Source organism: Myotis nattereri (assembly GCF_964212035.1).
Source record: "Myotis nattereri genome assembly, chromosome: 2".
NCBI lineage: Eukaryota > Metazoa > Chordata > Mammalia > Chiroptera > Vespertilionidae > Myotis > Myotis nattereri.
Window position 1 is genome coordinate 36,900,158 of NC_138076.1, and position 13,014 is coordinate 36,913,171.

At 40.3% G+C, this 13,014-nt stretch overlaps 1 pseudogene across 1 annotated transcript; it reads right to left on the reverse strand.

Annotated features, from left to right (window-relative positions):
- Positions 1–11,248: 11,248 nt before the first annotated feature.
- LOC308512810 (cyclin-dependent kinase 2-associated protein 1-like) lies at positions 11,249–11,594 on the reverse strand (annotated as a pseudogene). Its single transcript has one exon. The product of its transcript is annotated as a cyclin-dependent kinase 2-associated protein 1-like (transcript).
- Between the last annotated feature and the right edge of the window lie 1,420 nt (positions 11,595–13,014).

Here is a 13,014-nt window from a genome sequence, read left to right on the forward strand (position 1 = left end):
TAGCCAAATGGATTGTCAAATGGTAAAATTTGACCTGGATTCTGACTTCCCACAAAAAGGTTACATTACTTTGTCTTTCTTGCCATTCAATTTGTCCATATGACTAAGCCCTGCCCAAAAGGATGGAGGCATTTTTCCTGGAAAAATTCCTTAAAAGATAATTGACATGTTCCTTTTACTTGTATCTTCATTATCCGTTTCTCCATTTCACCACCAGAAATACAACCTGATCGTGGCTACCTTTGGCCACGAATTGGAGGGCCCTCTGTAGCGATGGCAGAGTAGTGACTAGGTAGTAGCCTGGAACCCTAAAAGGTTATTGAACAGCACTACCTCAACAGCACTAGCCTGCCTCAGATATTTATATATATAAATAATATAATTCCAATCCTTACTGAGAAACAATTTTACCACAATGTCTCTTAAGATGAAATATTTGTCTTTTATCTGTATATTATTTCTCATCATTCCCCAACCTTCATTTCTAGAACTTTTGCCTACAATTTTGCCGAATTGTGCCATTAGCCATCTTTCTTTTTTATCTATCCAGTGGATAGCCACTTACAGACATTTCATTGGGATTCCTAGAAAGAACTTTTCTATCTATTAACAACAGAACTGTGTAGAGGCAACACTGGGCAATTCTTTCATCCACGCTGTAATCTCACATCTACTTTTTGCAGTCTCTGGCTTGCCATTAAGTTTAAGCATGGCTCATGAGTTATATTAATTAAATTGCTCATGAAGCAGAATGTGGCCCAGATGGCTTGTACAGGGTTCCTGGTTGAAGGAGTGTTAAAACCAAACACAGCTCTATGGACTGTGTTATGTCTTGAGCTAGATGGCACACACTCATATTCTGTCTTTCAAAATATATCCAGCTATCTTTTTTGAAAAAAATATTTATTGTTGAAAGTATTACATATATCTTCAGTTTTCCACTTTGATTCTTACTGCATAGTGCCTTCTGGGATCACAGACTACAAAATACCAACTTCCCTAGTAAACACATCCTTTAAGATAATAGTCATTTGCAGGAAACAATATTGGGATTGCACATCAGACATATCAAATTCTCAAATGGTTTTTTATACTAGCATTTCTAAAATTATGTCCCAGTGGTAAGAGTTCAGCTTGATTTGAAGAGACTATATGTGAAAAAAATTGTAATTTAGGAAATTTAAACAATCAAATGTTAAATATAATGTAATCAGTTTTAAGTGCTTTAGAGCATGAGTTATGATCAAACCCATCTCCAGGCTTTGGAGGCAAATGCTAATGGATGTAGGTTACACAACATTTCTCAAACTAATTGGATTCAGGATCCTTTTTCCCTCAATAGTCCATGTTCTGTGCCACATAATATTAAAAATAAGCTGTGTTGCATTATCAATAGAATTGACCATGGACAACCATGAAGCAAATGTAGCTACTTGGATCTTGTAACCCATGGTGAAATTTTGGTCATGGTGTGATTATAGCAGTAACTTATTAGTTTTTTCTATTTACCCAAGTCATGGAGTCATGTTGAATAAAGTCAACCTGGGGTAGTCAAATCTAGTATAGTTAAATGTGTTGAGAAATGCTTAAATCATAAGAAGTCTGGAAGCTAATGTTAAACTCTCAAATCTGATCATACGTAAAATGCTAAGGCTCAGAAGAGCTTCCAGAGCCTTCTGGGGCCAATGATTGTGATCAGCAAGCTCAACCCCAGGATGTATAATAAATCACGGGCCATTTGGCAAAAATGCCAGATGAGGCATGCAATCACAATAAAACTGAAGAAGTCTGGGTTCAAAAGCCTTATGCACCAGGGACAGGCTGCAGAGAAAGATATTCACTGACAGAACATATTTCATGTGTGGTATTATGTGTGAAAGGCTGATAAAATCTTCACAGTAAAAGACTGATAAAATGGATGGCTTCTCAAAGGATTTTTTGTAGTTCTATATTCTTATATAGACAGGTTTTCCAACAGTATTATTTGACATTTTAATAAAAATTAAATTCATGACAAAGTTTGTATAATAGAACAAAGCCTCTTTTATGAAAACTAATCTCCCCTCATAATAGATTGGGCCCTGAAATAACTAATCACCTTATCACTGCCACCCAAACACTGCAAAGTCAGTGCTGACAGTAGGAGCAATGTTTTATTAATGGAAATCCATGGAGATCAAAACTCACACTTGTATGTGTGTGTGTGCATGCATGTGGGGGAGCATCAACTTATTTTGGTTCAAAATAAAATTGGAAATATTTCTATATTTAATTGATTTTGATATATAACCTTCAGGTTCTGGTGATTTAAAAATGAGCTAACTACATTTTTCCCCCCAAACTGTTCATTTCTCCAAAGCATGAAAAACTGCCCAATTTCTATATCACTGCTCAACAATAGGAAATTATGTTTACCAATATATTTGTAATTAAGACGGTGCCTGATTGTCATTAGCAAAAACAAACAAGCAAACAAAGCAGCAGTTCTACATTGGCAAATTTTGTTACCTACTGGGGTGGGCTGTTCAGAGAAGAATGCATTGTAAAGCTCCTTGGGGGTGAAGTACGTAAAGTATGTAAATTAAAGCATTTTTTTTTTCTCTTGGTCAAATAAATAGATCTAATATGATTATTTTTTTTTTTTTTTGAGAAATGCTTAAAAGTCTCTGGAGAGAACCCAGGGTATTTTTCTCTACTTCCTTATCCTGACTCTCCTGGTTATAAACTTATATTACAATTTTAGTCATTTTCTCTCTCCCTCCCATAGTCACAAACCCAGACTGGCAAGAAAGAAAAGGAAAAGACAAGAGCTAGACCCTAGAACAGGTTACATCTACATACAATATAAAACAGTTCCCCTTAACTCACCATGACTCCCAATGCAGTCACTAAGTCAGTTAAAATTGCTAATATAATGAAAACAATCTTCACAAAACTTTTATTAAAGATATTTCATATTTATCCATTATCTTTGACCAACATTAGCCATAATGTATCTCATTTCCAGATCATTTCTCAAAGTTTTATTATTAGGCCAAGAACTACATGCCTTGGGGATCGGTGGTAGACAGGGAGTTGCCAAACATTGCCAGTTCCTGATCTGAGCTCCAGACCTGCTGGGTCAGAAGCTCTAGGTGTGCAACTATAGGTCCATTCCCTCTACTCCTTGTCACATTTTTTCTTTAACAAAGTGGTCCTCAAATTTAGTGTGTTTTACGATGACCTGTGTGCTCCTTCAAACTACTGATGCCTAGCCCCAACGTAGAGATGGGTTAAAATTGACTGAGTTCAGGGCACTGGTAATTTGATCTAGCTTTCTGTGTGATCCTGACACTCCCCTGAGCTTTAGGATCATGGCTTTAAATCTATGCCTGCAGGCTGAATGGCTATGACTAGGCAGGGAAACTTTATTGGCTTAGCGGGACAGATGTCCAGGTTTTTGTCCAAGTGCATACGAAGGGTTTGAGATTCATTGCATTTCAGTCTGTTTCAATACAAAGTAAAAAATTTTAAATATGCATTGTAATAAATATCATCCATAAGATACATGTAACAACAAACATAAATTTTACAAAAATAAATAAACAAAGGAAGTCTTATTTTAACATTCAGGTGCTTTGTTGAATGATGTCCTTATTTGTCTTTTCCTGGGTTTAAAGATTTACCTAGAATACACAGATGGCTTATATGCAGTGTTGAGGGTCAAACAGCCCTTTTTTTTTTTCAATACAGAAATCCTTAACTATTACTATTAACCGTTCTCTAACAACTCAAAGCTTCAGTGCTTGGTCTCTCTTCTCTGTTCTCTTTTCTCTCTTCTCCTGTCTCCCCTCTCCTATCCCCTCTCCCCTGTCTTCTCTAATCTCTCTCTCCCTTCCTCCCTCCCTCAGCAAGCAGCTCATTGCCAGCCTTTAATAAACAAGATTTCCATCCCTGAATTATACCCTGCAATGGAAAGATATAGGTTCTAAATTTTGCTGTTCTTTTCAGACAAATACCAGGAACTTATTAAATGCTCAACATATAGCCAATCAGCAATTTCCTTACTTTGCTTCTGCACTTTCTCTATAAGTCTTTCCTCTGGCCTCTGTGGCAAAGAATCCTAACCACTTCCAGTTTGGCACTCCCTGATTCCAACTGATTTTTGCTCCAATACTCTCTTAAAATGTTTACTATTCCTCAGTTTATCTTTAAAAATAAAAAGGACTTAATAGATATTAAGTACTTAATGATAATAGTAAAAGGAAAAGAGAATGCATATTTGTGATATAAAATGAGGCTAATTTCTCTACCTTAAGTTCGCCACACTACACAAGTAAAAAAACCAAATTTTTTGCATATTAATGTAAATATTACAATCTTTAGTCAATTTATATTGTTTGCAGAAGGATTAAAAATAGCATTCCTTCATTTCCCTTATTATTTACCTGACATTCTAATTTCTCTACCTTTTCTTTCTCTTGACAACCCAAATTGTATGGACTGCTAAGGAGTTTTCATTGCTCTCTTTCCAGAACCCTGCATTATGATAACTGCTAACTGTGAGTTATCCTGTGTAACACCTAGAACTCAATATGCTGATAGGAGCCAAAATAATCAAAAAAGGAAAATACCCCAAAAAGATAAACCTTCATAGAACCTAAAAGGATTTCTAATAGCTGAGAGCTGAGATCTTATTAAAAGATATGTACTGTGCCCCTCTGGTGTGGCTCTGTGGTTGAGCTGTAAACCTATGAACCAGGAGTTCAGGGTTTGATTCCCAATGAGCCCACATACCTGGGTTGTGGGCTCGATCCCCAGTGTGGGGCATGGATCCATGATTCTCTCTCATCACTGATGTTTCTATCTCTCTCTCTCCCTCTCCCTTCTTCTCTGAAATTAATAAAAATATGTATGTTTTTTAATTTTTAAAAAGATACACATTGTATGCAAAGGTAGACGAGGGAAAGGTTGGCACACAGATCATGATTGGTGGTGCACCTGCACCCTTATCCACAAAAGACCTCCATACACTGGGTCAGCAATCCAGGGCACATGGTACTTTAGTTCCGCTTAGAAGAACAAAGAGATTGCTTCCTTTGCTTTTCCCTGAGCTCCTGGTGCCCAGTTCCTCTACACAGGTCTCTCTATCTCATTGTTTAAAAAATTAAAAATACAATCGTGCATTCAAAAAAAGAAAGAAAGACTTTAGTGCTTCACCACTCCATGACTACTTTTAAATCAATTGAGCTCCATGTAGACAAGTACTGATAAAACCAAGATTGGGAATTCTATATAATAAAGAGCTAATATGCTAATTAGACCAAACCACAGAACAACTGTCCAGACAACTTTCCGGACGACCTTCCGGACAAAGCCAGGGCTATGAGGGATGAGCCCCTTGCACAGGAATTTTATGCATTGGGCCTCTAGTAAATTCAATAAAAGAGAAACACACATTCACATGATATCCCAAATGATTGGGTGGTATTTCCATGTTCCTGATTTAATTCTATTTTTTCTGTCTCTTTAGTAAAGAAAAAACTATATTAATAAAATATACATGATATGCTCATTTTATTTTCCAAAACATGACTTCACATACCGCTGCCCTTGTTGAATTCACAGTCCAAAACTCCTGCTTTGGCACTGACTGTCTGCACGCATTGTCTCTCAGAAGGTTGTGGCCCTTATCACCACTCTCCTAATGGGCAGCTCTGTGGCATTGGAGAAGTCACTTAACTTCCTTGGGAATGGGAGAAATGAAAAAATTGTACTAAATGCTTTTACTAAATTCTTTTTTGAGCATGTATTGCACATCTTCTGTTGTTGGAAGCTCTGTAAAATGTACAGAGAAGAAAATGACAAGTGTGATCAGTTCCTTCATTTAATTTGAGAGTCAGTGAGGAAAACTGACCAACACAATCTATTAAGATCAGTCCTGTGACTTATTGCACTTGAGCCTCTATTCTATTCTGTTCTGTTCTGTTCTGTTCTATTCTTATTCCATTCCAGTTCAGTCCAGCCTATCCCATACTACACCCACACTCATCTAGCCTCACCAGATACCTTGTCATCTCAATAGCTTTGCCACATCTGTAACAAAATTCTGAACCAAATATTCTAATTTTCCCATTAGATTACTTAATTACATCCAATATAATAATTAGTTGATTATTGAGAACATACAATAATAAAATATGAATCTTCTCCCCAAGAAATGTAGTTTAGTAGGGAAGACAGGCATATGAATAAAAATAAAAAATAAACTGAATGGGCAAAGACATAGAACATTGCAATAATAGAGAAAAACTATATTTGAGTGAGTACTAATACAAGCCTATAGAATGTTACATTTCAATAAGTTTTTCTAATGCAATTACTTTACTTGAATGCAGTTAATTGATATCATGTTCTTGAATATACAAACATGAATGAGAAATGATCTCCACTCTTGTCAAAACCACAGTCTGATGAAGAAGGACAGATACTAATGAAATGTGGCAGGCACATTATAGAGAGAAGATCGAAGTGATTGGGGAACAAAAAGGAAAAAGCCAGTAAGAATTTGCTGCAGTGGCCATCAATTACTTGTTCAATGAGTATATGTCGAGTCACTTCAATGAACTGGCACTGTGTTTACTGTTAGAGTCAACAGTTAAAGACGTACACAAGATAGACCTGGGGTATAATGATGTGCAACTTAAATTTTTTAAAAAATATAGTCAGTTTCAATTGAATACAGTCTGGAAGAAAATTACACACCTGAGAAAAAAGCTTCAGAAGCAATATAGTGGTTGAAAGGTCAGGTTCTGAAACCCAAAAAGCCATATTTTATTTGAATCTTAGACACTTACTAGTTAGGTAACTTTGGGCAGGTTAATCTTTCAAAGTTTCATTTTCCTCAGCTTTAAAATGTGAATGATAATATTGATAGCATATACCTCTTATATTATAATTTTTAAATGATTTAAAACATGCAAAGTATTCAACACAACAATGGGAACTCTGCAACACAAACTTATATAAGAAATACAAGTTTTTGTAAGTGAGACATTAATGTAATCTACTTGTTATTTGCGAAAAATTATGATGGTTTCAGCACAGTAGAACGAACTGGAATAGTAAGGAGATATTTAGGTCACAGAAAATGATGCTCTAAATCAATAGCAACAGAGAACTTCATTGGCACTGCTGCTTCATCATCCTTTCTTCCCTTGTTATCACAACCCCCTGCTTGGTTCAGTTGCACCAACATTGATCCCTTCCATTGATCAACCCTTAAAATTCATTGCTATGAAAATAAAGTGCAAACCCCTTTAAATGGTTTAAAGGGGTGTCCTTCATGCTCTTGCCCTCTGTGTAACTAGCTAATATAGGTACTGACCTTTCTCCATCCTCTCCGTCAGTCACCGGCTAGTGATCTCGTGGGGTACCGTGATCTCTCTTCTCTGTGTCTTTGTACAAACTTCTTTCTCACCATGAAATGACTTGCCCATAGCCCTGCTTGTCCTTATTCAACTACCTGATGTCGTCTCTTCAAGCAAGCCCTCAGAACCCCATAAGAAAGAGCTTAATACCCATATTGAGTAGCCAATACAACTCTATACTAATTTATATCATATTATAAGTAATGATGTGTCATAATCCCATATCTGCTTTGTATATTTGTCTCCCAGAAAAGGCATTATGTTTCCAAAGTACAAGATATGTTTCTTATGTATCAATTAATGCCCAGCATCTTATAGAGCATCTAGTTTATAGTAGACAATATAGAAATATTTGTTGAAGAAAATAAATGGATGAATAAGTCATTGAAATATTTAACAACAGATTGTGACAATTGCACAAAGTAAAAGGGTGGAAAAAATAGTCTCCTTAAAAAAGTGTGGTTCTGTGCTCATAATAAAAAAGATCTATAAACAGTCAGTGTAATTACACGATTCATCATACTGATTTCACTACATTTTGTCATATGTAAAAAAGGCTTCAGAATGGGCAAAATAAAAAAAAATCAACTTTAGTCCCCAAGCAGGCAGTAGAAAAACAAAAATTACAAATGTATCCATACAAAAATTCCAAAGAATTTGACACCATTTGCAAAGTTAACCATAAAATTTCTACCTATTGAGAAGGCTAGGAGTGAATAACCACTGACACATAAGAGTCAAATGAAACACCAGTGCACAGTATCACACAGGTATTATTAGCCAGCATGCGGAAAGGAGTAAGAAAAAGCGAAAGATATATGCAAGAAGGGAGGAGAAAGAGAATTAAGGGGAGGGAAGCTGGGCAACTAGGCAAAGGGATTAGGAAGTATACAAATTGGTAGTCACAAAATAGTCACAGGGATGTACAGTACAGTATAAGGAATCCTATATAATAAAAGCCTAATATGCAAATCGACCAAACTGCTGAATGACGGGTCACAATGACACACACTGATCACCAGGGAGCAGGTTCTCAGCACAGGAGCTGCCCCCAGCCCACAGGACCCAGGCCGGCCAAAGCGGGTGCCAGTAGGGGGCAGGGCCAGTGAGTGGGTGGCGCCCAGCCAGGCCAAGGTAGGTGCCAGTGGGGTTCCCCAATTGCCTCGCCAGTTGCCCCACAGACTGGTCCTGATCACTGGCCTGGCCTAGGGACCCTACCTGTGCACAAATTTTGTGCACTGGGCTTCTAGTAGACAATAATATTGCAATAACTATGTATGGTACCAAGTGGGCTCTTGAAATATCGGGGGGGGACATCGAAAATTATATGATTGTCTAGCCACTATGCTGTACACCTGAAACCAAAACAAAATATTATTGTTTAATGAATAAAATATATGGTAAAATATATTTTAAATATCTATATCTCCCAAGGTTTACCATCACTTTTTACACCATAGATTCCTTTGGCACTCTGGTGAATACTATGAACCTCATCTCAGAATTTTAATGCATAAAATAATATACAGGGAAACATAAATCAATTATATTGCAGCATTGTTCTTTGCCTTAAACTAGGTACCTTTGGTACAAGGTAAAAATCATTTTAATGAAGAACAACCTTGCTCATTGAGTGTAAGATTTCATTTTATTTGTAATACATATGAAGTATTAAAATGAGGTGATTTGCCTATCTGCATCATTGATTCAATATGGGGAGTTTTCATTGAAATAATAAGTCATGACAATGTCTGAATGTCTTGTTAACATGTATCAAAGCCCTACTGGTCTGCATACCTGTCTTTATTCAATTGAATCTTAGATTCATTCTAACCCTACTAACTAAATTTATGTTTTGATGCCCTCAGGCACCTGATTATGGGCTCAGAGACTACATTGGTCAAAAGCACAAATTCTAAAAGATTTTAAAGAAAACAGTAGCATACTATTTCCAATTATAAATAACTATACACCATTTTTCAGTGCATGGCTTATATGATGTGCTGGCGTAACTGTAAATAGAGTAATGCATCTATGTGAAATAAGGAAAACTCTGTATGCTTTTATCTACATGCTCTATATACTACTATTTTTACTATTTTGAATTGTTTGGTCTAATTAGCATATTACCCTTTTATTAGTATATATTAATTTCAGAGAGTGAGGGAGATAGAAACATCAATGATGAGAGAGAATCATTGATTGGCTGCCTCTTGCACACCCCACACTGGGGATCAAGCCCACAACCCATGTATGTGCCCTGACTGGGAACTGAACTCCAGGCCCTTTAGTCCTCAGGCAGAGGCCCTATCCATTGAGCAACACCAGCCATGGCTACACTTCCCTTTCCGCTGGGACATGTTCTGTCTGCTGGAGCTGAAACACTGAAGCTGTCTCACTGGGGCAGAGTGGGGTCCACTGGGCAGTTCAGGGCAGAGTGGGGTGCACTGGGTTGGAGCAGGTGGAGCCCCCTGAAGGCTGGAGAGGGGCCTCGTTTAACAGCTTCACAGTTTCATGGCTGTGCTGCCTCCCAGTTGAGCGGCCACACTGTTGGGCTGTGCCACAGTCAGCGGGAGTTTACACACTGAACTGTCTGCACGGATAGCTTCCTCCTCACCACACCCCCAAGCTGGGGGTTCCTCTTAGGGTTGAAGTGACTCCGACCACCCTTGGTTGGTAGCCCAATCGGCCACTTTGGAAAGAGAAGTGGGGAATCCTGATTTTACGTGAACGCTCCAATTTCTTAAGTTGGCAACTAATGCGAACTTCAGATGTTTGGGCCAAACCAGAGAGGTGGTCAGGCCTGGCGTCCAGGCCACTGGGCAGCACTGGGCTCAGCCCAGCTGTAAAGGGACCCTAGGCGTCTGGGCAGGTGAAGGGGATGGGAGCATGCTTGGGTAATTCCGATGTCATCCCACTTGGTGTTTTTTTTCCACTGATCACAATTTATTATAACCTGTTGGCAGCATCGATAGATATCAGTTACCAGAACTATGTCTTTCTAGAAGTGGACAGTATGTAGCCATTCTATGGGGAACTGTGTGCACTTAATCATCAGCATGATTTTTCAGTTTCTTTTTTGTTGTTGTTAATGAAAGTAAGCTTTATAACATCAAGTAATAAATACATGCAAAGATGCAAACACTATTAGTCACTTTCTTCCAGATGTTTGGATCCACTGATGGGAAATGCGGAACTGAAATATACATACATCCTTAGGGGAAATGTCAGGGGTCCTTGTCAGGCAAGGTTTGATAAGTTTATAATTCTGTATTTATAATTTGTGCGTTTTAAAGATTGACTTCAAAGTACTAATATTCATGCATATTATTAAAAAAAAAGTTACATTGAGCAGAATTTATACTGTGTGGTGAACGGGCACTGTCTACTAAAGTGCTGCCTCAGGACTTGCTGAAACAAACCCTCAGAGTTGGATCAGCTCAGAAGAGAAATATAAAGAACCATGTGAGGAACAGAAATGTATCCAGAAGAGAAACACGGTATCTGGGAGGCCAACTACGGTTTGCTGTGATAGGTAACTGATGTGCATCATATAAATCAATGCTTTAAACACACACACACACACACACACACACACACACAAAACGCCCTGGGTAGTTCCTAACTAATATGTAAACCTAATAACTGCAAAAATCTCTTCTCCATCTCAGCGACGGGAAGTTCAGAGCCTGAAGAACCATGGGAGAAGCACAGGGAGGAGAAACCAAGCTGTTATCATTTTGAAACCAAGTTTCCTCTGAAGGGGTCGGCGTTGGAGGGGGGCAATAAGCTGTCACTTCTTGGAAGAAGATGGAAAGCCTTTCGCGCTGACTCGGTGGCTAGGACCTGGCATTCCGCTCCCTCTCGGCCAAGCACTCCCGAACCAGCCCTCTCACGTGGATGATGCCTCATTTCAGTCTCTCCATCGCGCTCTTGCTGCCCATGTACCTGGGTCAGATCTCCTTCCCCAGCTCTTCCATGATGGCCAGCAGCTCAGCATATTTGCTCTGGGGCACCTGGCTGTTCCCTGTTCCCTGCGTGAAGCCTAGAGATGGTTGTCCGTAGTCACTCAGCAACTGGCAGTACTGGGAGGACGTCGCCATGCAGGTGGAAGGCGGGTGCACGCTCCCAGCGGCATTGAGGGTGGCGGCGGGCATGTGCGGTCAAGTTCAGTTTGTAAGACATTCCCCCAGGCGTGCGCCGCCGAGCTCCCGTGCACTTTTTGTTGTTGACAGCTTGGGCCACACTAGCAAATATGAAATATGGCTGCCCCTCACCCTGACACCACTGCAGTATCATGATCTTTCAGTTTCTTGATGTTCTGCTTGTGCCGCTCAATTTCGTTCTGCAGACGCTCAATCTCCTTTTTATGACGAGTGATCTCTTCTTCATGTTGTTTCTTCAAGGCTGCCAGCTGTTCTTTAGTTCGCTCTGGGAAGTATCCTTCCTCTTCAGCCTTCTCTTTTTTTTTTTGTGAAGGTCCCACTGGCTTCCCTGATTGTGCCTGCCTCGGAGCTGAAATTAGCTGACACTTCGCAGCCAAAGCCTCTGGCTTGCATGGCCTTCACTCCTCACACTGTGAGCCACAGCCCACTCGGAGACTGTCATGGTTGTCAGTGCCGCACAGCTCCGGGACCACCCAACTTGGTTTTAAATGCAAACCCACCTTGGACAGGCCTTGAAGGTCTTTTTTCCTTCTGTCTGCTAACATTCAAGTGCCGGCAGCGCTGGTCCATTGGTGCCTGGCCTGTCCTCTTCAGATTCAATCTGCAGGACTACTAAGGGAGCCAGTCCCCAGTTCCACCCCACTCCCGATGCTGTGTGCACAACCTCCTCCTGTTTGGTCCTGATGGTGTCCCGGCCTAATTAGCATATTTCTCGAATATATATATACTAGAGGCCCAGTGCATGAATTCATGCACAGGTGGGGTCCAGCCAGCCTGCCCTGATCAGGGCCAATTGATCCAGGCAGGCCAGGGGGAGGGGCCATGGGCAGTTGGCTTGCTGGCCCCGCCTCCTGCTCAAACTCCAGGTCAAACTCTGGATTGAGGGGATAATTTGCATATTAGCCTTTTATTATATAGGATATTAGAGCACAAAAATTTGTGCACTGGGGGTGTGGGATGGAGGGAGTGGGGAGGGATGGGGAGGTGGTCTCTCACCGTAGCCTGTGCCCTCTCGCAGCCTGGGACCCCTTGGGGGATGACCACCTGCCAGTGTAGGCTTGCTCCCTGGGGGATTGGGCCTAAGCTGGCAATCAGACATCCCTCTGGCAGCCCGTGAGCCCTCAGGGGATGTCCACTTGCCAATGGGGAGCAGACCTAAGCTGCAGTCAGACATCCTTAGCGCTGCTGAGGAGACATGAGAGGCTCCCACCACCACCACTGTACTGGCAGCCATCAGCCTGGCTTGTGGCTGAGCAGAGCTCTCCCTGTGGGAGCGCACTGACCACCAGGGGAAAGCTCCTGCATTGAGAGTCTGGCCCCTGGTGGTCAGTGTGTGTCATAGTGACCAGTCATTCCCAGTCGTTCGGCTGTTAGGGTCAGTTTGCATATTACCCTTTTATTATATAGGATAGAGGCCTGGCGCATGGGGTGGGGGCCAG